This window comes from Meleagris gallopavo, chromosome 1 (genome assembly GCF_905368555.1).
Source record: "Meleagris gallopavo chromosome 1, MGAL_WU_HG_1.1, whole genome shotgun sequence".
Lineage (NCBI taxonomy): Eukaryota > Metazoa > Chordata > Aves > Galliformes > Phasianidae > Meleagris > Meleagris gallopavo.
The window spans coordinates 150,362,888-150,385,975 of NC_139404.1; the positions used below are offsets into that span (position 1 = coordinate 150,362,888).

The following is a 23,088-nucleotide window of genomic DNA, read 5'->3' on the forward strand; positions in this document are numbered from 1 at the left end:
TGTTTGAATAGAGCTGTGCATCAGGTCCCTAGAGAATCCAGACTAATGGGATTTTATCTGATAGCAACCTCTCCTCCTAAATCTGTTCTCTTTTCCCAGGAACATACAAGTCATGAAGCCAGAAACAAAGCAGGTAGGAAAGAGCTTGACTCTAGAACACCATTTTCCTGGAGAAATGAAGCTTAGGAGAAGTCTTGAATTATCATGTTTTTGAGTGAAAGTATTGAGGTAATCATGCCTGGCTTAGGCATAAATGCAGGTGAGAAACATTCACATTTCCCTTCCTTATGAAGCCCTGAAATACTAAATAAATAAATAAATAAATCTGCATTTCTTCAGCCTTCCATGTAAGATAACTGCTTTGAAAATACAGATAAAAACACCAGTAAGTTTTTCAAGATGATCTTAGATATGTACAGTGTTATGTAGATCTGGCAGAGATGAACAGACTTTTAATGTTCTAGATTCCACGTGAAGAAGTGAGAACAATCAGTTCTTCGCAATCTAACACTTCTTAATGAGCCTAGACTTCCAGATCAGATGACAGTACACCTGCTAATTTGGTAGTAGGCAGCCTCCAAAGTGGACTTGGAAATACAAACTAGATTTCAACATTTAGCCCTGAATTTATTCTATTCTTTTCAAGAAAGAAAGAAACCTGAAAGTATTATTCAGCAGTTACAAGCACTAAAGCCAAGGCAGGAACAGGTACTGCTACTAAAACTTCAGTAATCGAAAGTAGTTAGAAAGTAAAGAAAAATGTAATTTCTTCCAGAAGCTCCCAGAAATTTTTTATTTTTTATTTTTTTTTTGTGTGTGTGTGTGTAGGAAATTGACTTCAACAGTGCTAGACATGAGGAAATTCCATTTAGGACAACAGCAGCTAACTCAAAATAATAATAATAATAAAAATAATAATAATAATAATAATAATAATAATAATAATAAGAAGAAGAAGAAGAAGAAGTTTTACACATGCTGTTATATCTGCCTTGTTCATTTATGCCATGGACAGACCTGGAAGGGGCCAACTATTCATCTCTGAACAGACTTGATCTACCCAAGATTCTGTCCCACAAAATGCACCAAAAAGAATGAGGACCAATGGTAAAGCTCAGTACATATTTTCGGAAGAATAATATGTGCAGTAAGCAGAATCATAATTAGTATACTTTCCAGATATTTATAAGTCACAGGGAAAAATCAAGCATCTACATCTTCCAGCCTGGAAGGTTCAGAACTTGTAGCTTAATCAGCCTACCATAAGTTTGCTATATCACATAGTCAAGACTTTTCACAATTGTTCTTGATTACTTTGTCTTCTGCTAAAAAAAACAACACAACAAAACAAGCAAACAAATGAGCAAACAAAAAAACACCAAAAAACTCAGTGAGTTGCAAATACGTTAGGTATCCACTTTGGTCTACTGTAAAAGACTTATTTGAATGTTGCCTGTTTTGAATTTATTTTGTCATTATTCTTGTTTTGAAAATTCCAGCTATATAATCCACTGCTAGAAAGTATGGGAAAGTATAGTTTGTCAGGGTCAAAATCACTCTTACTATTCAAAACCAGTCTGATTTCTGTATAGAACTGGGCAAAGAATTAGGTAGTAAGGCTTTTAATGTAAAAATAAACTGGAATTTCACCTCTGGAAATTTTTTTCTTTTCCTCTCTCCACCTCCTCATTTTTTTTCAGTTGTATTTGTTCTCCATTAATTGTAGAATTTAGTAAGCAAATTTATTCAACAGACTTTAGGGAAATCTATCACAATAAATGTTTTATAACATTTAGAAATGTTTCAGCATTTAAGGTTAGGTATAATCTCTTTTTTTCCTAAATGATTGTAATGTATGCTTTGTCACATAAAAATATGCTCTTCTCATAAATACAGTGTGGTGTTTTTTGTTTAGTTCCATTAAATCACATTTTTCTCCTGTTCCTTTAAATTGACACTACCCAAAAGAACTGCAGTATTATTGATTCAGGTTCTGATTTTCTGATCTCACCAAGTATCACATTCTGCTTTCCTGCAACCACAGAGCTGCAGAATGGAAAAATACCCTGCTAAGTGTTTCTCTTCATGCTTACAGTTAAAGTCCGTCTATTCCTCTTTACTAATATCTTCATAGATAAAAAACAAAAAAATATTCTCCCCCAACCCAACCCCCCCACCCTCCCCCCCAAAAAAAAAAAGAAAAGTCATCCTATGTGCAGCTAATTTCTTGTAAGGAGAGTTCTCTCACAATCCTTACATATACGAAAATATGTCCTTCATGCCTCTATGAAAAAAAAGTCTAGGAAATAGTGAAACAGATTCTTAATGATATTTTTCTGTCAAAAATGAAACAGTGTGAAGAAAATTTAATGAAGAAATTGGCACAGATTTGTCCCATTTTTCAGATTTTGAGATGTAAAAATCATTAGGTTTGCTGCTTGTAAAGGAGGCATGTTTTTGCATGTGGATACTGAAAACAAAAACATGATAATCAGTTTTGTTTTTTTCTTTATAGAGTGAATACCCATATCTTTAGAAGTTTTCTAAAGAATGTCTCTTTGAAACTAGTATCAAGCACCTTGGAACTCAATGGGCAAATCTTTCACCTGAGACCTTATTAACATACTTTTCACTTCAAACCCAAGCAGTGCTCACAAAAAGCCTCATTTTCCCAAAAATAAGGTGACAAGGTGACTGTGTTACAAACAGCTTTACTTTACCTAAAAGTACCAGAACCAACATGAATGTACAAATAGAAAATGCATCTCTGCATTTACATTCAACTGCATAATGCACTTATTGTTAAATTAGCTGGTTATTCCTACTTGTTGAAGTCACTGGAGGCCCACATTTTCACTATGGAACTGGACAGACAGGATTAGTCCAGAGTTGCATGAACTGGTCATAATGAAATCCAAAACCGTACAAAACACCCCTGAACTTGTTGTGAACTTGACGTGCAGTCTATGCAGGAGATGTTTGGAAAAAAAAACGTCTTCTCCCAAATTTTTGGTGGTGAGACCAGAACAAGCAAACAGGCAAGGCTATTGTTGAACAGAAGTAGGGAGAAAGCTTTTATCTGCCTGGACTTTCATATTACACACATCCCCATGAACCCTCTAAAGACCTAGATCATATTAACTGTGGGAACACACAGTGCTTCCTGGCTGTGGGCCAATCAGGAGTTTCTGAAACAGCTACAAGTTAGTTGAAACAGGTGCATGTAATAAAGAAGCCTGAAATAAAGAACCAGAACAACTGGACTGTGTCAAGTTAAAGTTACTATTACACAGGGCTGTGCAAAATTTTCACAGTGAGTTTAAAAACTCTCAGAATCTGTGCTTTGTACATTTTCTCTCTCTCTCTCTGCCTCTCTCTCTTTTTTTTTTTCTTAAGAAATTTAACTGAAAAAGTATAAACCTATATATTTTCCACACACAGATTCCCCCAATGTCCTACAAAACCTTTCCAGTTTTCAAAAATCTCTGCAATTTGAAATGCTGCTGCATAAGGCCACTGTATTGAAACAAGTAAAAAGGGAAGTTATATATTTTAAAAAAGGTGAGGATAAAAGTGTAGGCATCTGACCTCATCAGAACAGAAACAGGAATCATGCTCATTCTTCTCTACAGCTCTATCCCATGTGCTGGTGGAAAATTGTATTTGGCATGTAGTCAAAGGAGCAAAGGAAATAAGCAGCCATGGTGAAAGGATGCGAATCTCCATTGATTGAAACAGAACAGGCATTGTCTGTGCAGAGTGCCAAGTAGGCCTTTCTCCAGAAGAAAGACTGTGGAAGCTGACCTTCCACTTCCCTGACCAAGGCTGGGCTACAAAAAGGAAGATGCAGGTACATCGTTGAGTCAGTCTACACTGTTTGGACATAGTAGTGTGTATTTTACTCAGTATAACATTCCACATGCTGACTTCATCAGGAGAATGCTTGAAAGCCTTTGCATCCTTTTATCAATAAACACCAATGCTAGCAGTATACGAATTCATGAACATTCAGATAAAGTGACAAGAAATATCCAGTATGCAAAGAAGATCAAATTTTAATAAGCTCTTCCACAAAAAATGTTTGAAGTATGAATGGTAGTGACTTTTCATCATTTACACCTGGGAAAGAGTTAAAAAATGTTCTTAAGACAAAGCATAACTTAGAAGAACAAAATCATTTGCATAAGGAAGGATGGAGATAAAACTGTTTGCTAGCATAAAATTTATCATCTGTCAGAGACAACACATTAATTACACTGGATATTGTGGGTTTTTTTTTTTGTTTGTTTGTTTGTTTTGTTTTTTTTCTTTATAGAGTGAATACCCGTATCTTTAGAAGTTTTCTAAAGAATGTCTCTTTGAAACTAGTAATGAGTATTTCCTGGAAATATGTACTAGTTCCCTGGAGCAGAAGAATGAATAACAATAAAAATAGAGTCTGGCAAAATCACTTTTGAGTGTTATTGGACTTTACTTTTCCTCTGCATGGATAATGAAAGTAAAAGAGTTCCATGGATTAACTGTATCACATTTTTTTCTATCAACTCTAATGTAGCATATTTTCTGCCAACATTTCCAACATATGGAATTCATGTTATAAACTTAATGATCTCAGCAACTTAAAACTAAGAGTTCTGGATAACAAAAGCAGAATTCTTACAGAGCCTGTTAGTTACAGATGTGCATTAAACTGTGCAAATCTGACTTGTAAACACTGTAGCTTATAGCTCATGCAATATAGTTCCTCAATCAAAAGATGCAATTGAGAAGATTCTGTATCCAAATCTTTTATAGTAATATAAAAAATATCCCCCTGAAATCAGCAGTATAAAAAAAAAAAATCAGTGCGTAGGCAAAGGCAGTTTTGACCATTATAATACTATCACCTTCTGTACAAGAAAAAAAGCATCCTAGGACTTTCAAGTGTCCAGCATGGGCACCTAATTTGTTTTTTTTTATCAATATCTTTTGGTTGCTTTTCTTCTTTTTACCTGATGCAGAACCACAGTGGCAACAACAAAAACACCAGTAAACAGCTAATGATTGCTAAACATTTTTAAAACTTTTTGAAATGTATCCTGAGAGGATTAACCCTTCATGGTGGAGAAACTTCTTGCTTTTACTCACATTTCTGTATAAAGAGAATGCTTTCACACAGTGGGCAGATTTTTGTATACTAACAACCTCAGGAATTGTGCTCTTAGGAAATTTTAACTCATGGTAGAGTTACTTGGACCAAAAGGGTCAAAGCATGGTGACCAAGTACAAAGAAGTCCACTTGCACTTCACTTTGGGGTTTTAGCAATGGGACAAAAGCTCAGGCTCATTAAAAGTCAAGAGGAACTGAGTAAGCCAAGGTAGCAGATTCAGTTTGGGTAGGAGTAAAAGAGCCCTTAGAAAAGGCCTTTCAAAGTGCCATCAGAAAGTCAAGAATTTAAGAGCATCTTTATAGAAGGTGATATAAACCATAACAGGAATTTTCTAGAACAGTATAAAACTGGCTTCAGTAACAAAAGCCATGAGGTGATGAAAGGAGCTGACAGCTGTAATTTTGAAATACCTAAATGAAATAAAAGTTGATAGCCAGGAGCTGTCAGAAAGCAGAACAAAAACAAAACCTAAATGAACACAGTCATTGTACATAAAGAGAGTCAAAATGCTTATGAGGGAGGGGAAGAATCATTAATTGAGCTACTTCAGTTAGCTTCTTATGAATATGACTGCTATAAAGAATTTCCCATAAGGTAACATCCTTTCTTTAGACAGATTTCCTGTGTGCTCTTAGGATGGCAAAATATGTGCACCCACTAGATGCCAGTCTGTAATGTGGGAAAAATTCTTTCCAGCTTATAAAAACATGCTTTGGCTGAAATCCAACACAGAGTGGGAAACTTAGCCATAAGAAACAAGAAAAACAAACCCCACAAAAAGGCAGGTGGAGGCAAAGAAAATAGATATAAATGGGAATCTGGATGAAGCAATTTAAACTCTTGCCAGCCTAATTATGGTGTGCCCCTGCATCTTACAGACAACCTAATCATAGCATAGTGATGGATGTTCTCTTAAGCCTTTCCACAATTTCCTGTCCCACATATGAAGCTCCCAGGAAGAATTGCTATACCCTTTTGCAAACCGATGATGCGTATATTCCTGAGAAGGAAGTAGGGAAGTAGTCTGACCCACAGTTGACAATTTCCCATTCTAAAGGAGAAAAAGCCTATTTTCCTGCATCAGTTTGATGAATCGGAGCATCAGCTACCATTAAGCATTGAATCACTGCTCAACATATGTAAGTGGTAGTACGGTCTTTGCACAGCAATCTTGTTTTTGCATCATACAGTAGTACTCCTATGCCTTAAAAATGCATCCAAGTGTGCACATGTGGTTGTACACACATTGCCCACATCGTGAACAAGTTTTACACACTGAGAAAATTTGTAATTCCTTACTAGTATTTTGGAGTACATGAATGAATAATTAAATGTGAAAATCACAATGAGAGACTGAATACACACTTAACTTACACATGCTTAGGCACCAAAAAAATGAAAGCTAATCTGAAGCACCTTGACACCCTCAAGAATTGGTAAGAAAGCAAAGAGTTTGTTTCCACATCCATTTGTCAGTGACAGCTTACACTGTATGTGTATTACTCATTTTACATGGTTACCTAAATAGTCAGTATAGCAAGTGTAAAAGTTAAAATTTTAACAGTTAGTCAGCTTATGCTACTGAAAAAAGAAACTGAAAAAGAAGCTCCCTGAAAGCTATAGAATTTTTTATCATAGAATCGTAGAATTTTCTGAAGATGCTCAGCTAACCTCTGTTATTCAAAACAGCAAATGACATTTTCTATTATCCTTGCTTGAAAAAATGTAGAAAACATTCATTTAAAATATGAGTGATTTTTCATAATCCTGAAAAACCCAAGTTTGTCATAAGGGTCATAAAAACAAAAATTCTTTGGAAAGACTGAACATAACAGGGATGTATGAGAAGTGACATGATGAAGGCACACAAATAAGTAGTAGAGTGAAATTATATGAATCATTTATTTTCATTCCTTGTAATAACACAAAAGCAAGTGCTCATTAAATGGAAAATGAAATTAAGAAAAGGAAATTCCTTTTCAACTAAGGCTTAATTAAGCTGTTGACTTTATTGGCACAAGATATTGTGATTACCAAGACCTCAGTATTGCTCATAAAAGGATCAAGGAACAGAGCTTTAGCCAACCTGAATGGGATATAAATTGTCTTAGTGAAAAACATAAGATATCCCTGCCTTCGTAAAAGCTTCAGAATACCTTCCCTCTACAGGCTAGTTATTCCATAGCTGTCTGCTGTGAGTTTCCTGTATATTCATCTGTGAATGATAATAGTACAAGACAATTTCTTTGGTATTCAAGTTTATGGACTTCAGAGAGAAGTCCATACCCCTTATTAAGGATAATCTGTGTACCGTATGAGTTTACAACTGAGATAAGTCATGTTAGGAGAATTATACCTTGGTTATATTGAGACATAAGAAGGATTTTCATAATTTAAGAAAATTAACTGATGAAAATTCTTGAGAAAATGAGATCTCATGAAGTGAAGTTGTTACAATGTCTGCAAAACAATGTTTTAAAGAAACAGTGAACTTGATACAATTTAGATATCCAAAAAATGATCATAAAACCCTCATATTATAGAGAGTGCTTTTCCCTCTTATCTCCTTTTCTGTTTTTAAATACAACATTAATTTATTGAAATCCTGATTAATAGCATTTTTCACTCTGAAAAATCTTGATGCATTTTTATCACTTATTATGATCTCAAGTCAACTTATCCAACTTTAACCACATAATTCAAGCACATTAGTTAGGATTACATTTGTCAGAGGTAAAATAAATTATTAGTAGAGAGAAAATGGGATGAACTTGGGAATAAGTATCTGAAGAGCCTTCAGCCTGGAGAATAGAAGGATGAGGGGTGACCAGATTACAGCCTTTCAGTACCTAAAGGGAGACTTCACACAGGAGGGGAGTCAACTCTTTGAAAGTGTAGATAATAGTAGGATGAGAGGAAATAGTTTTAAGTTGAAGGAGGGAAGATTTAGGTTAGATATTAAGGGGAAATTCTTTGCTATGAGAAGGGTGAGGTACTGGAACAGGCTGTCCAGAGAGTTGTGGATATTTTGTCCCTGGAGGTCAAGGTCAGGTTGGATGGAACCCTGGGTAGCCTGGTCTAGTATTAGATATGGTAGTTGCTGGCCCTGCCTGTGGCAGAGATTTTGGAGCCTGGGGATCCTTGAGGTCCCTTCCAACCCAAGACATTCTATGATTCCATGAAGAGTGAGAATGAACTCTGTCTCTCACAATTTCTTATGGACTCCAACATTTATATCCAATTTAAAATCAAAAACACGTCTTTGTCCAGCTGTCTGTCTCCCTGCACTCACTGGTGCAGCATCGAAGCTATGAAAATGCACATCAAGTCTGCTGTAGTATCTGCCACATTGGCTGCCCCAACACCATCAGAGAGTTGAAGAGGTGATTCCCAGGTTCTCAGGAAACAGTAAAACTCAGAACCATGTTCTGCACTCCAGGAGGTACTCCAGGGAATATTTCTTCTGCGAGAAAGGCACAGCTGATATCAAGGAAGGAATTGTCTAATGTGGTACAATTTTGTGAGTAGCTTTAATTTTTTTGACTTTTCAAAGAGAAGAATAGGCTCACTTGGATAAATAATAAGGAAAAAAGAGTTCCAATGGTGTCTGAGTAAAATATTTCTTTCACACAAGTTCAGAATTAGATAATTTTTTTTTTTTTTCTATCAGTCCCTATGAAAACTTAGGTTAGATACAAAATTCCCCTGTCACAGCTGAAACATGGCTGCACCAATACTGTGACACCAGTGAACAAGTTTCATCTTGGTCCAGAAATCCAGTATGCCATAAAAAATGGAACTACAAACCAGATTGGCACGCATTGAAACCCAGGGTGTTCAGATGAGTAAACTGTAGGGCTATAAACCTCTCCAACACTGTCTGTGAGTTCTGTTACAGAAGCACAATTTTTTTGGAAAGTGAGTGCTAAAATACTATTTTGAGGAATGATTTGCTGGAATAAAAGAAGGTTTATTCTCCTTCTATTCTTATCTCTAAAGACAGTAAAAACAATCCAGGAAAACTGATAACTGTAATTTATGTTATGATTTTATAGAGGGACAGTATTTAAAAAAGTTAATATTTGACATGTTTATAGGAAGAAATGCAATTGAAAATGTAGCTTGTCCCACAATGTATTCCCTAGTAACCTAGATCATTTGTGAAGGCTGTTAAATATGAATATGCCAAAAGGAATGAATATTACTATGAAAGTTAAGATATTGTACATGACATAACCTACAGTTGCACTACAGAAGACCTACAGTACTATACATGTACGGATTTGTGCAAAGTTGCCAGGTTTTGCTTCACTGAATTTCTGTAGCTAAACCAGAAAATCTTGCCTGTAGGACCAGGACTCTTAAATATGGAGACTTAAGTATACAAATGTCTGAAAGGTGTTTCATTATAGAATTACAGAAAAGAATTATATATATATAATTACATATATATATATATATATATAACTTTAATAGTTATAGAAAATAATTATTTAGAAATACAGACACATCTTTGAATATTGATTAATGTAAGGACAGGGAAGGCCCCTCACTGAAAGAAAGACATTGAGGCCCTGGAGCGGGTCCACAGAAGGGCAACAAAGCTGATGAAGGATCTCGAGGACAGGCCTTTTGAGGAGTGGCTGAAGGAGCTGGGATTGTTCAGTCTGGAGAAGAGGAGGCTCAGGGAAGACCTTATCTCTCTCTATAACCACCTGAAGGGAGGTTGTAGTGAACTGGGGGTCAGCCTCTTCTCTCGTGTAACTAGTGATAGAACTAGAGGGAATGGCTTCAAGCTGTGCCAGTGAAGATTCAGGCTGGACGTTAGGAAGCACTACTTTTCTGAAAGAGTGGTCAGACACTGGAATGGGCTGCCCAGGGAGATGATAGAGTTTGGATTTTGTGTTTAGGGATGTTGTTTAGTGAGAACTATTGGTGATTGGTGGATGGTTGGACTGGGTGATCTTGTAGGTATTTTCCATCCTTGGTGTTTTTGTGATTCTGTGATTCTGTGAAAATGGGTTTAGCATAAGGTACTTCACAGCAACATGTTTTCCACCAGAAAGGCCTCAGCTTTATTACTCATAAAATTTTGGTAATGCACAGTGACTACACTGTCAGTGAGGTTGACTAGAAGAAGTGAAGTCTGCTCGCAAAACAACAGCTCGCTATCGGTGGTGATTATAGAATATATGGCTATCGTAGTTTCAAATGGGTCAGTTGTTTTTCTTCATAGCATCTGGTATGATGTTGTTTTGGTTTGAGGAGAAAAACAGTGTTGATAACACACTGATGTTTTAGTTATTGCTAAAAAATGCTGTAGAGAGATAAGGATGTTTCAGTCTTCTCAGGGTCTCCTACTGCCCTGCCGGCAAGGTGAACTGAGAGGGGACAGAACCAGGACAGCTGACCTAAAGTCGCCAAAGGGATATTCCATACCATATGACATGAGGAAGGGAAGTTTGAATAAGGAGGGAAGTTCACTGGGCTTCCTTCCACTGCTCAGGGGCTGGCTAGACATCAGTCAGTGCATACTTGTTATATATATACATATATATATGATTATCATAACTCTTATCCTTTTTTTCCACTCCCTTTTCTCTATCTTAGCAAATAGTTATTATTTCAACCAACAAGTTCTATTTTGTTGGTTTTCTTTTTCAGTTCTCTCATCTATTTCACTGGGAAAGGGATGAGTGAACAAACAGCTGTGTGGTGCTGAGATACTTGTCAAGTTAAACCATAAGAACGGCCTATTTTATGACCTTGGTGTATTTATATACTAGTGATCACAGAGAGAGTCATTAGGCTGGTCTCAGCATCTGAAGCATAATTTTTCTTTATAGTGTTAATGGCACCTCAATGTCTTGTACCTACTGATATAAGAACAATTCTGGTATATATTTTGCAAACAAATCTATGAGAGAGGAGTACTTATCACAATTCAAAGTACAAATCCTTGTTTCAGAGAAAGCTTCCAGCTTCAAAGATTGGAGTGGAAGGTCATTAAACTAATTTTATTAGAAAAATCAAAATGTATAATGAAATTCTAAGTGTGTGTCATATGAACCATTACATGACAAATAACAATTTATTGTCCTAAGGAACAATCTACTGTTTGGAGATGTTCAGTGCTTATTTTTTTTCTAAATGTATCAAACATATAAAATACTTTTATTTACAAAACAAATCAATAAATCAACTTCTTTTCATGACCTATGCAAATGTTTATCTAACTGCTGAACATCCTGACATGCATTCTGTGCCTATGCACTCTGGATTTTTACAACAGGATACTTCCATGATGATACAGAGAAATATGAAGATTTTGTGGTGTGTTACAGAGTTTGAAAAACTATTATTTTCTCAGTCGAGAAAGAGAGCACTATCATTGCTCTTTTCTTCCTATTTTGGTGTGTTTCTTAGAACACTGGAAAAGCTAATAAGATATTCAGTATGTAAGTTACTGAGTCCTGCTAAATGTATCCATGTCCATGTCCTTGACACTAAATGACACCACAGAACACAGTCTTTGAGCTAACAAAGTTGTTCCCAACTTTCTGAACTAATTTATAGCAAGCCGAAAAATCACAGAGCACAAGATCCCATCTATTTAGTGTTATTTCTGACATGTAAGTCCATGGTGTTCACCTAGCTCCCATCAGGCATGCATGGAGAGACAAGGAAACCATCAAAAAGAGTTAGTTTTTTGTTTAGTTGGTTTCTTTGTTTTTGTTTTGTTTTGTTTTGTTTTGTTTTGTTTGTTTGTTTGTTTTCTCCCCCAAGAAAGACTGGTTTTGTTTTTCTGTAAAATATATTAGGCAAATTGACTTTTGCACCAGGTCAAGGCAATAATCCATGGAAGGCACAGTGCTCAAATACATCAGTAAAATCATTGTGTTGCAGCCTGTGGTTATTGTGCTATTTTGCTTTCTGGTACCAACCTCCTGCGTTGAATTGGAACCTCTGTGAGCTCTCTCCATTATCCCCAGATGGCATCTGAGCTAAGGACCATTTTGCTTGGTTCAACGGCAGATGAATTCCTAAAAAATATTCTCATTCTCTCTATTCAGGAGTTGAGTGACCTAAAAATAAACAACAGGACCTTCCAGTTCTGCCAACAGATGTGACAGCATAAGATATGGAGAGGGTCATAAAAATGACTGTTGCATACTTTTATGAATCAAAGCATATCTGAATATGACCTCAGTGCTCCCCAAAGACTCTGGCAGGAACAGGACTTTTATCTCAGAGACATTAGATCTATTTCTTTTCCCTGCATATATGTTTGAGGAAAACATTATGGGCCATATCCAAAAAAACAACTCAGGTTCCCAAAAGGGTAACATGAAACCAAATAGCCTAAGTCATTAAAAAATTGCCATTCAACAAGAGCACTTTAAATTTGTATACTCCTTCCCTTGGCAATGCAGAGCTGTACCTTAGCACATGCCCAGAACAACACTATTTCTGGCATGACATAGGAGCTTAGCACCCAGCTTCTCAGGAGCATAGGTCAGATTCTAGAAAAAAAGGGATCTTGTCTTCCTAAAAACCCTTAGAGTATTTGTCCAGGAAGCATTTTCAGAGTAAATTTAACACACCCATGAGCTCCTACTGACCCCAAGCTACAACTTAAATCTTATGCATGAATATCTCACTGATTTTAATAAGGTGTTTCATATACATATATGAAGTATGACGATAGATACATTCAGGGATCAGATTTAGAGTTGTCAGTTTTATAAACTTGCCAAGTACCAGCTTCTGGCTTGCTGCTATCTGTTGAGTTACTCAGATGCAGGAAATTCAGTGCATCCTGGATAAACTGGATTCATGCTTGCCTACAGATTAATGGTGCCTAAGTATCAGATCCTGGGGAGATAGTGCCAGACCCTCGTGTTATGCACCTTGCATTTACTGTATTGATATACGGTGCCTTCACAACATCCAGCAGAAACCAATCTTACTGGACGTGCATAAATCAGTTCACATGTGTAGAGCAGGTCTCATGTGCTCTAGATATATTTGAGATACTTCACATTATTTATACATAAAAAACAATTGTTATGTGAGGGTAATAGGGGTTGATAGCAACCCTGTCAGAGTAGAAGAGAGTCTAGAGCAGAAAGCACAAGCTGTGAAAGACAGCTTAGAGCTTGTATCCCTACATGCTCTCATAGTACAGAGGTGAGTCAGTCAAGCAAACATTAATAGCTTCATCCAAATGAAAAGAAAAAATCAGTTTAAAATCAACTGTATTAAAGGTCATTTGCAAGTAAAAGAAGGCATTTTCTTGAAAGACATATAATGTATTATTTTGTTATTATAATTATTCTAGTCATAGTCAAAGCCAAGGCCATGTTCCCAGCTCATGGACACACACGGTAAGGGACAGTCTGTTCCCTGAAGTGCTTACAGGTTGAGCAGACAGGACAGAGGACAGAAGAAAGGAAGAATTGTTATCCACATTTTAGAGAGAGCGGCATTTTAGAGAGACAGCTAAAGTGATTGGCTCAGGGTCACACAGGAAGTCCGGGGCAAAGCCCTAGAACTGAATCCAGATCTCAAGGTGCATTTGCCTGTCCATTGCCAAGACAGATTTAATTTATAGAGATTAAAAGTAAAAATAAAAATGAAAAAACAGCTACTTCCCAACAAGACTTATGCAGAATTTCAATCTAACATTTCCAATTGGCTTCTGAGTCCAGCAGCTAAAATTTCATTACATCTTTGAAAACTTAACCGTAACTGTTTTGAATCATGCTATAACACACACACTGCCAAAAGCAATCCCTAACGCTGTAATATTTTGCTCCATTAGAGGTGCCATACTGCCAGCAAGCAATGAGCTTACTGAATAAAACTGCAGCCATTGAACAGTCTCCTCTCTGTGTCTGTGTGTCTTTTGGCCTAAATAGAATAAATACACAGCGTTAAGGGCCTGATCCTACTCCCACTTAAGTGAATGGCAAAATTCCCATTGACTCCAATGGAAGAAGAAACAAGCCCTAACAGGACTGATGATTTTTTTTTTTTTTTTTTTGCTTTAAATTCCTGGCAGATTAGTTCATGTGCAATTTGCAACAAAGGTATCAGTTGAGAAGATGTGTATTCATAAATAATTTTAAAACAATGAAGATAAAATCAATTTCATTATTGTACTGACCTTGTACAAAAACATTCACTGCAATAAGTGCCGTATTAAAAGGTGTAAACATTTTCCCCTAGGCAGTGTTAAAAGGAACACAAAGGATTTCCACTATGGACAGTGGATGGTAAAACATACTCTAGCATCTCATGATATCAAAATAAATCTCATGAAATCAAAATAAATCAAAATAAAGATTTAAGTTCTTTAAAATTTACCACAATTCATATACAAGAAAAAAACAAACCATTGAAAGAAAGCATGGAGGAGTCATGGATAAAACATTATCCTTAACATATATACACACATATATACACACATATGAGATTTATACTGAGATTAGATTACTCTGCCCTTGCATCCTTGCACAAAATTAGGATCTTACTACTGCTTTCACTTTACCAATTTCTCCAAAGCAAGTGTATCCAAGTAGGCTTTAGAGATGCCAAGTGGTCTTTAAAGATGTTTTGTTTAGGAAGCTACATTCAGAAATTAGCAGTTTAGATATTATTTATTTTAGCTCCTAAGTCATGACATCTTCTTTTTCATCCTTTTTTTTTTTTCATTATCTTTTTAAATAATCTTTTCTTCTATGATTGCTGGCACAGATAATAAGCCCATTGTACTCTTTCTTTCCATTTGTTTTATAATATTTACTTTTAGCTGTCAGTGCACTTGGTGTCACAAAGAACTTGAAGATTATGACTCCTTCTTTGGTAGGATATTTGCAGTATTAGATTGCTAAAAATTTATCTCAGTGATATTTAAGACAATTTTAGCAGAGCACATGGCACTGTGTGGACTCTGAAGTCCCAGATAATCTCATATAGTAGATTAAAAGCTATTAACAATATAGTCTCCTTTGCGGTTTTGTGACAAATATAGTTATTTTGATAATATGAAAGCATAATAGAATTGTATTTTGTAAATTTAATCAATAGGGCATAGAGTTATTGTATACAGACTCTATTATGCTGCTTAATCCTAAAAACAAAAAAAGACATTTAGATTTAAACAGAGGTAAGGAACAACGAATGACCCTCCAGCAGTTAATCCATCGGTGTAAGAAGAAGCAGAATGCAAAGCACAACTTTGAGAAGCACTGTATTTCGTTAGAGAGAATTTGTGATAGACAGTACTCATGTGCTAGGAACTGAGAACAGCATAAAATATTGGTTTGCTTCATAACTCAAAACTGAAATTGGGCAACAGCAGGAGCTGAAGGCACTTGAGTCCTATAGCAAAATATTTAAGTTTGACTGGTTGCATCTTGCAGAGAAGCAAAATACTTGCTTCTACACAGGTGATGGCAATGAGCAGATAAGACCTTAGACCATGTTTTCTTGGCTGTAGCCTGTCTCTACCATTTACAGAGGAAGCTCTGCATCGCTGCTTGTCATATTTTTTTACAGTAAATAGCTCCAAGGCAGTGAGCAAAGGTAAGAAAGGGAAAATGTATTTATGCCTGCAAGGCCACAGGTCTGCTGAACAGAGTGGGGCATCCACACTTCCCCGTGAGAACTGGATGCAGCTAGAAGAACTTGGTGATGTCTAGAAAACCAAATGAAAGGCTAAGGCTGTACAGATCCAGACAACATTAAAGGAAATAGGAAACAGATAAACACCACAGATGTTAAAGTGTTTTTTTTTTTGTTTGTTTGTTTTTTAACTAACAGATAATGATGGCACAGTTAAAAATAAATATAGTCTATTATCTGAGTTAGAAGAGAAATTAGGAGATTTATAATCATCAGAGGAATATGATGCTAAATACTTTTTTGGCAGTCATTAGTACTATGAAATAGAACAAAAGTATAGATCAATTCCCAACCAATAAATTCTAAATATAACTGATATTTGGAAGGAGCGTGCAGAAAATTATTTTAATCATTGCAGCAATAGATACAGTTCACTGTTATGAATAAAACAGATATTTAGTTGCTGCCATCAAAGAAATTTTAATTTGAGAGAATAACAAATAAATACCTAATTCTTTCAGGAGATATGATTTTGGAAATCCTCCCCAGATGCTGTTCTGATTGAATTAAACATCTGAACAGAATGTATGTGTTGCCTGAGGAATCTAAATGTTTAAAGAGAGAAACAACTTTTCTGTGACCCGCTGCAGAACACACTGGGTTGAGCACTTACATTTGCATATCAGTTTTGGATTGAAACAACTAATAGAATAAGATATTCACACCTTTGCACTGTTACATTTCTGTGCCTTCGGACTTGTACCAAAAAGAAATTATGTGAGCCTGTGTTCTCACTGAGGGCATAGAAAAATCCAGAATATGTCTATGTTTATAATTGCAGTTAGCTAAGCAGTATACTCTTGTAAATATCCAATTTATTGTGATTTTGCAATACATTGATTAAAAAAATATGTCAAACGATAATGTTGTCTGTGAGAACTCCTGTTGGGAAGCAGAATACACAGCAGAAGCTTTTGTTCTTCTATATCAGCAAAGAAGTCCTCAGTCTTAAGAGTTCAGCCCCATCTGGAACAGCAGCATCTTCGTGTCAGAGTCCAAGACAAACACACACTTAATGAACCTTCGGTCTCCCCAGGCTCAGCTTTCAGTCCCTGTCTTCCAGGGCAGACTTCAGCTGAAGCAGCCAATTTGGCCTCTCCCCAGCAGGATCTTGGTTAGAAATCAATTCAGCCACCTGCATAAGGCCAAGTCTCCCCCAGGGAAAGCAGCAGTCCTAAGTGTTAGTATCCTTACAGTTTCAGGCCTAATATTTCCTTTCACACCAGACACCTGGTCATGTTCACCAAGCTTGCTATAATCTGATTGTAAACATGTGAATATTTCCATATATGTGTACATCTGTGAGAGAAAGAGTCAACCGTTGCTTCCTTCCTACCTAACACATTGAGCATGTATTTCCCCTCCATCTCTGTTAATTCAGAGAGGAACAAAAATAATTTCCCTGAACTTTGAGGGACTACAGTGTTTCAGCAAGACCAAAAGCTCCACTTGAATATTCACATCTCAGATTTTTTAATAAACTCACTTATGGTTGTACTGAAGAATAATTTCACAAAACAAAATTCAGGTAGAATATAGTCATATTCAGGTAAATAATAGTTGTGATGAAAAGATGAGAAGCTATTTTTATCCGGCTTCTTTTTAAGCTTTTTTCAGACATCTTTTTTTCCTGTCTCCTCCACATGAGGGAGATTTCTAACTGGTCTCGTTCTGTTCTCAGCACATCAGCCCTTTCCCTTTTTTAAATAAAAGCAGTCCCATTAATTTCAGACAGGATTTAGTGTACTGTATTGTGAGCAGCAGGACTGGCTCACTGCAGTCTCTGACAAGCATACATACCAAGAGCTGTTCCTGTGTTCAAACACAGTTCTGGGCACAAAGCTGTTTCCCCAGTCCAGAGCCCTTCCCCAGCGCCTGTAGACCATAACAAAAAAAATGCCTGCTTGCCTCAAAGCAAAATGTATGGTCAGTCCTGGAACTACACCATTCCCACTACAAAATAATGACCATATGCTAATAGTGAATAATGACCATTCCCTTACGTTCATTAGAGAAATATGACCATGCCCAACCATGCCCCCCCCATTCTCCCCCCGCCCCCTCCCAGTTACAGCAGGCAGAGGCTTTCTCCTGTGGATTCTCTCTCTAGCCTGAGGTATCTCAAGATTTTAGTGCTGGGGTGCTCTGAATACACAAAACAGAACTGAAGACTCTTTCTATCCCACAACATCAGACCCAGAGTTCCTACTCCTGTTAGTCAAAGAGAGGTTTCCTCATTTCCCTTCCATGCTCTCATTTGAGCATACCCTGGGCTGTAATGATTTAGAAATCCTTGGTGTTAGCAGACAGGAGCTGAAATGCATTGCTTACAGCATGTACACTACTGGAACACCCAGTGCCCAGGAAAGCTTTGTAATAAGTACAGTGAAGCCTGAGTAGGAAGATAGGACTCCTAAAGATTGCTCTGATACAGTTAGGCACTTTTCTTCTTCCTAACATATACAAGTAGCTTTTGTATTTGGACTGTGATTTGTAGCTGGAGTCCTCAGAAGCAGATAATTAGTAATAACTCCTTGGTTTCTCCAAGAAAAATGGTCTAGGGAAAATCCGGGAGTGGTTAGGAAGTAGGTTATTGTAAATGTATTACTTAGCTCTGATGTTGCGGGTGTTTTAGCTTTCCAAAGAAAGTCATCAGATGTCTTTTAAAAGCCAAGCAACTCTGTGTCTTAGCCAGGGTTAGTAACACACAAACAGAGGCACAAATAGGTCACAGGTGACATAGCCACCAGGGGCAAGACCGAAAATAGGACTTAGGAATGTCAAAGATGATATATGTGCCTTGTCCTTGGCACAATGGTGCTTCATGTTCATATGTTCATATTCCTTTAAAACAGGATGATTGACAAAATATAAAAGAAAAAATAGAAGTTTACTTCAGTTTTTCTCTTTATCCTGATCCATAAACAACGTGAGTCCTTCTAAATGCTATGTTAAATGCATTTAAAAAATCACTGTGGAGTAGCTGAACCTCATTGAGGTACTTCCCTTATAGGATAAAACCCGTTTGTTTTTTTTCAAAGCGTGAGTAACAGAAATCAGATTTTTCCAGTCTTTTTTTTTTTCCTTGCTGCCCTCAAAGGGGTTAAGGAAGCCTAATACAAAGGAGTTAAGCAATGCCTGAAATGGGATAATAAATGTGACACTCTCTGACTATCAGTAGCAAATATTTGAGCTTATCAAATAACGGAGGAAGTAGTTTAGTTACAAATAAACCAATCTCTCATAAAACAAGTCTTCACACAAGGTAATTTCATTGAACTGGAGACAGCTAAAGGCCACTGGCAGGCAGAACTCCCACTCTGTGTGCACTCCATAGCAGTGCCGCATGATTAATGGGCAGCCAGGAGAGAGGCCGAGCCCGGGGACGCCGCTGAGGAACCGAGATGGGCTTCATATCAGCAGAGCGGCCATAAATAAGGCATCTCAGAGTTACTGCAAGGAAGTGACTCATCCTTCTGGAACACAGCAGGATTTGTGCTTTCTCTGGCTTGTCCCCCTCCCCCTCTCACCCTTTTTCCTCACGAAGAGACCAGCATGTCCTAGAGACTATAGTAGATGTCACCGCTTGGCACTTGCTGTGTAAAGAGAGGACAAATATGTGGGTGTGATGTGGATCTGGAACGATAGCCTTAAAGCCACAGCGTCCACTGTTAAGTTTGCATCTGGGCTGGGGCAGACCCAGCAAAACACATTTTGGAGGCCAGCTTCTTTCTGGAAGATATCTCAGTGCTGCTTTTTCTTTTTGCAGCACCTAATCCTGCGGAGTGCAGAAACAGTATTTTTTGTAAACAGGAAAAGACTTTCTTCCCAAACGTTATGCAAAATAAAAAAGCTAGAAAGTAAGAGATGGGGGGGAAGTGAAGCAGAACGGATTGCAGCATGCTGCGGGCTGTGCGTGGTGTTACAGGGAGGTTAGCAGGGTGAGCAGCATGGGAACATGGGGTGGTTAGCAGGGTGAGCAGCATGGGAGCACGGGGTGCTGCCAGGGGCCAGACCATGAGCTCCCATCCCTTCCCAGCAGCTGCTGCCCCAGGGACATGACCCCACATCTGCAGGAGCACTTACAGCAACACAAGACACTGGGGAAGAAGGCAGGGTTATCCTTGTGACAGTGGGGAACCTGTAGTGTTACTTCCAGCCTGCACTCCAATTTTGTCGGTAGTAAGAGTATGTGAACTCACTGTAAACTCATTCATATCTTCATTCATTTTCTGCCCCTGATAAACAGCAAAATGTCATGATGGGTGTTGGTAATGAATTTTTCTTCTCTTTGTTTTTCAGTCCTGACATGGCTCTTATTTACCACGCTATTCATGATATACTAATTATGTACACCACAATTTTAATCTCTGCTTGCTTCTGTCTAAGTTGTGAAAAACATTTGCAGAAGATGATAAAGACTGATAGTCTTGTTTCAGAAAGCATTGAAAAGTTAAAAAGCATGGTATTAGGAAAACAGAAAATCAGACATGCTGTTTTTTGAGTCTGTATTTTCCTGTTTTTCAGATTTTTATATTTTATATCAATAATCCTCCTTCTATCTTCATAAATGCGGGTGTATATAGATGTAGAAATATAAATAAAAATATGTAGGTAGAAAAGCAGATCCAAAACAGATTATGTGGCTGCATTGTTTCTGAAGCCAACTTTGCTGACATAACTATTATCTTTGGTGTAGCTCTTAATTATGATACTGAGTGAAAAAGTCCATTAGCACCCTGATGTTAAGGTGGGCTTATCTCTACTTTGCTAGTTGAATTACAAATACGCAAATACTTCTGGAAGTAAATGTAAGTGCATCTTCTGATTAGCTATTGTCTCCTCTACTTTTGCTGTTTTTAGGGAAAAACAGACTTCAGTGCCTTTTAAAAGAGTTTTGAATCATACCAGTAATATACTTCAGTGAATTCATTAGTGTAGGCTGTGGCTTCCAGGGGCAAAAGGGATGCATTTTCAATGTGCTGCTGTCAAAAGATATTCTGTTAGCACTGCTGTAGCTGCCAGGACTTGAGTAATATCTGAAGGCTCTTGCTCCTTTCCTCAGGTGGATTTTGCAGGGGCAGTTGCATCAGTGGGTATTTCCAGCTGCCTGTCTCACTCTGATGCTCAGGGTTGCTGCTTTTGACAGGAGCTGCCCAATGAAGATCACAGTACCTCTTCAGAAGTACCATTGAACGTTAAAGGACCAGGCTAGGAACAGAAACAGCAGAGGTTTATCTGTCCTAATGGGACAGATATGTGCTCCTCCAGTAACGCAAATGGATGGATGTTTTTCATGGGAAATATCTCGGCTGTGGCAGTTATACTCCCATGCAATTTTAAAGCCTTAGAGTCATGAAAGCAAAAAGAAACTCTGACACTGTGATTCTATGGTCTGTGGTCTTCAACACAGACAGACCAACAGCTTATGCACTGAAATAACCCACAGAGAGCAGTAGTCTTGATAGCTATGTAGGTTATAATTCACTGGAAGGTAGTAAAAAAAGAGAATGCAGAATTTGATACACACAAAGCAGATGCGATAATAACATGGCAAAAATAAAACAAAACCATGCCACCTGATACCCTAGTCTGGCATAGATTGTTCTACACAGAGCACCTTGCTTACCTTCTTAGTTACAATAAAAGAATGTGAATGGAAGGATGAACTACTCTATAGGTTTATTGGTGTTTCTACACCATGAGCTGGCTTTGCTTGTTTAAACTGTCATGTTTTGACCTGATACTTGTCAGTCCAGGCTGCATATACACATGAACAAAGGTTCCATGTATAGAAAATATGGGAATGAGATATGCTATAACATGTAATGTAAACACTGCCATTTCTACTGGGAAAGAAAGGCCTGGCCTGTGAGAGATATAGCCCTAACTTGCATCCCAGGCATTGAACCACTAGTACAATTCAAGTCAAAAGGTCTGGGAACATTAAAAGAATAAGACCAAAACAAAACTACCCATCCTCTAGCCAGCTGAATAGATGAAAACAGTGTGCTAGACAGAGAAAACATTGAAAGAAAACACAGTATTTTTTTTCCCTCATGAATATTGCCTGTGAAGCAGTGCCGCAGTGCAAGTGTTAAAGGAGCTCAGAAAGTCGTGGTGCACTTTAGCTAGGGGCGGAGACATTCTGTAGAATAGATGCCTGTACTGCTTTGCTTGGGAAGCATTTAGATTAGTGTGCTTCCAGCTGCATTTCCTTGAAACTGATTCAGTTTCAGCCCATATCAGAATCCTTTCATGGAGTCATTTGTATTCAAAATAAAGTACTTTAAGAAAAGCACTGTGGTGGGGTTTAAAGTAATCCAAAAAGTATGGGGTGGCTTAGAATTTTTGTTACGGCTAAAAGGGCCAGACTCAGGACAGGAGGATAACAGAAATTATGCTTCTCTGTACATACTAAGCCTTTTTGACCTAAGGCATTTACTCCAAAGAACAGGAAGCTTTGCCATCTCTCACAGGGTTTGTGGTAAGGGAGGTACTTCTCTACTTCCCAACATTTGCTTCTTTACAAAGTATCACTCAAAACAATGCTGAATTAATTCTCTCTCTGGGAATGCCCTCTCTCACGATAGCCACAGTCATTTCTTGATGTCTGAAATATAGTTCTGAAAATATTGTTCAATTATTACCTCAGTACCAGCAGTTGTTTTCACACATAACTATTCCTTAAGTCATGAAAACTATTTTTTTCTAACACCAAACCAAAAACACAGATGTAGTTGTTAGAAATGTATAGTGTTCATGAGCAGTGTTTATCCTTTAAATGACAGCCAAGCATATGTTCTTAGAAAATTATTTACTTAAATTACAAGATTGCCAAGGGGCCAAGCAAGAACAGTTAAGAAAAATACCATTGTTCTGAGCACTGCACACAAAGAGTAGCAGAGGAGACATCTAGGCTGCAGAACTCAGGAGCTCTTCCAAGTCTCATCTCTGGGAGAAGGCAGTGGATGTGTCCTCATTGCCCAGTGATCTCCAGTTTGGGGAGGTCCTCCAGGTGAAAGGTGGGACTGCTCTACAAAACATTAGTCATGGGCTTCACATGGGCCCTTAGAGTGCACAGTGTGCACTTACTGGTAAGTACAGCCATAGCAGGAGATTTATTATCCAAAAGAGAGTTGTAATCTAAGTAAACAAGTTGGACAATGGGCTGGAGAGAAATGATGGAATACATACTGAGCTGAGTGATGTTTTGCATAAGTCTCCTTAGTATAAGGACATTTGTTTC

At 37.5% G+C, this 23,088-nt stretch overlaps 1 long non-coding RNA gene across 1 annotated transcript; it reads right to left on the reverse strand.

The window, feature by feature from the left end:
* Positions 1-16,315: 16,315 nt before the first annotated feature.
* Positions 16,316-19,452, reverse strand: LOC146545706 (uncharacterized). The gene is made up of 3 exons (XR_014881274.1): positions 19,370-19,452; positions 17,640-17,714; positions 16,316-16,805 (listed from the first exon to the last, which is right to left on the reverse strand). It is a non-coding gene; the product is annotated as an uncharacterized LOC146545706 (long non-coding RNA).
* Positions 19,453-23,088: the final 3,636 nt, after the last annotated feature.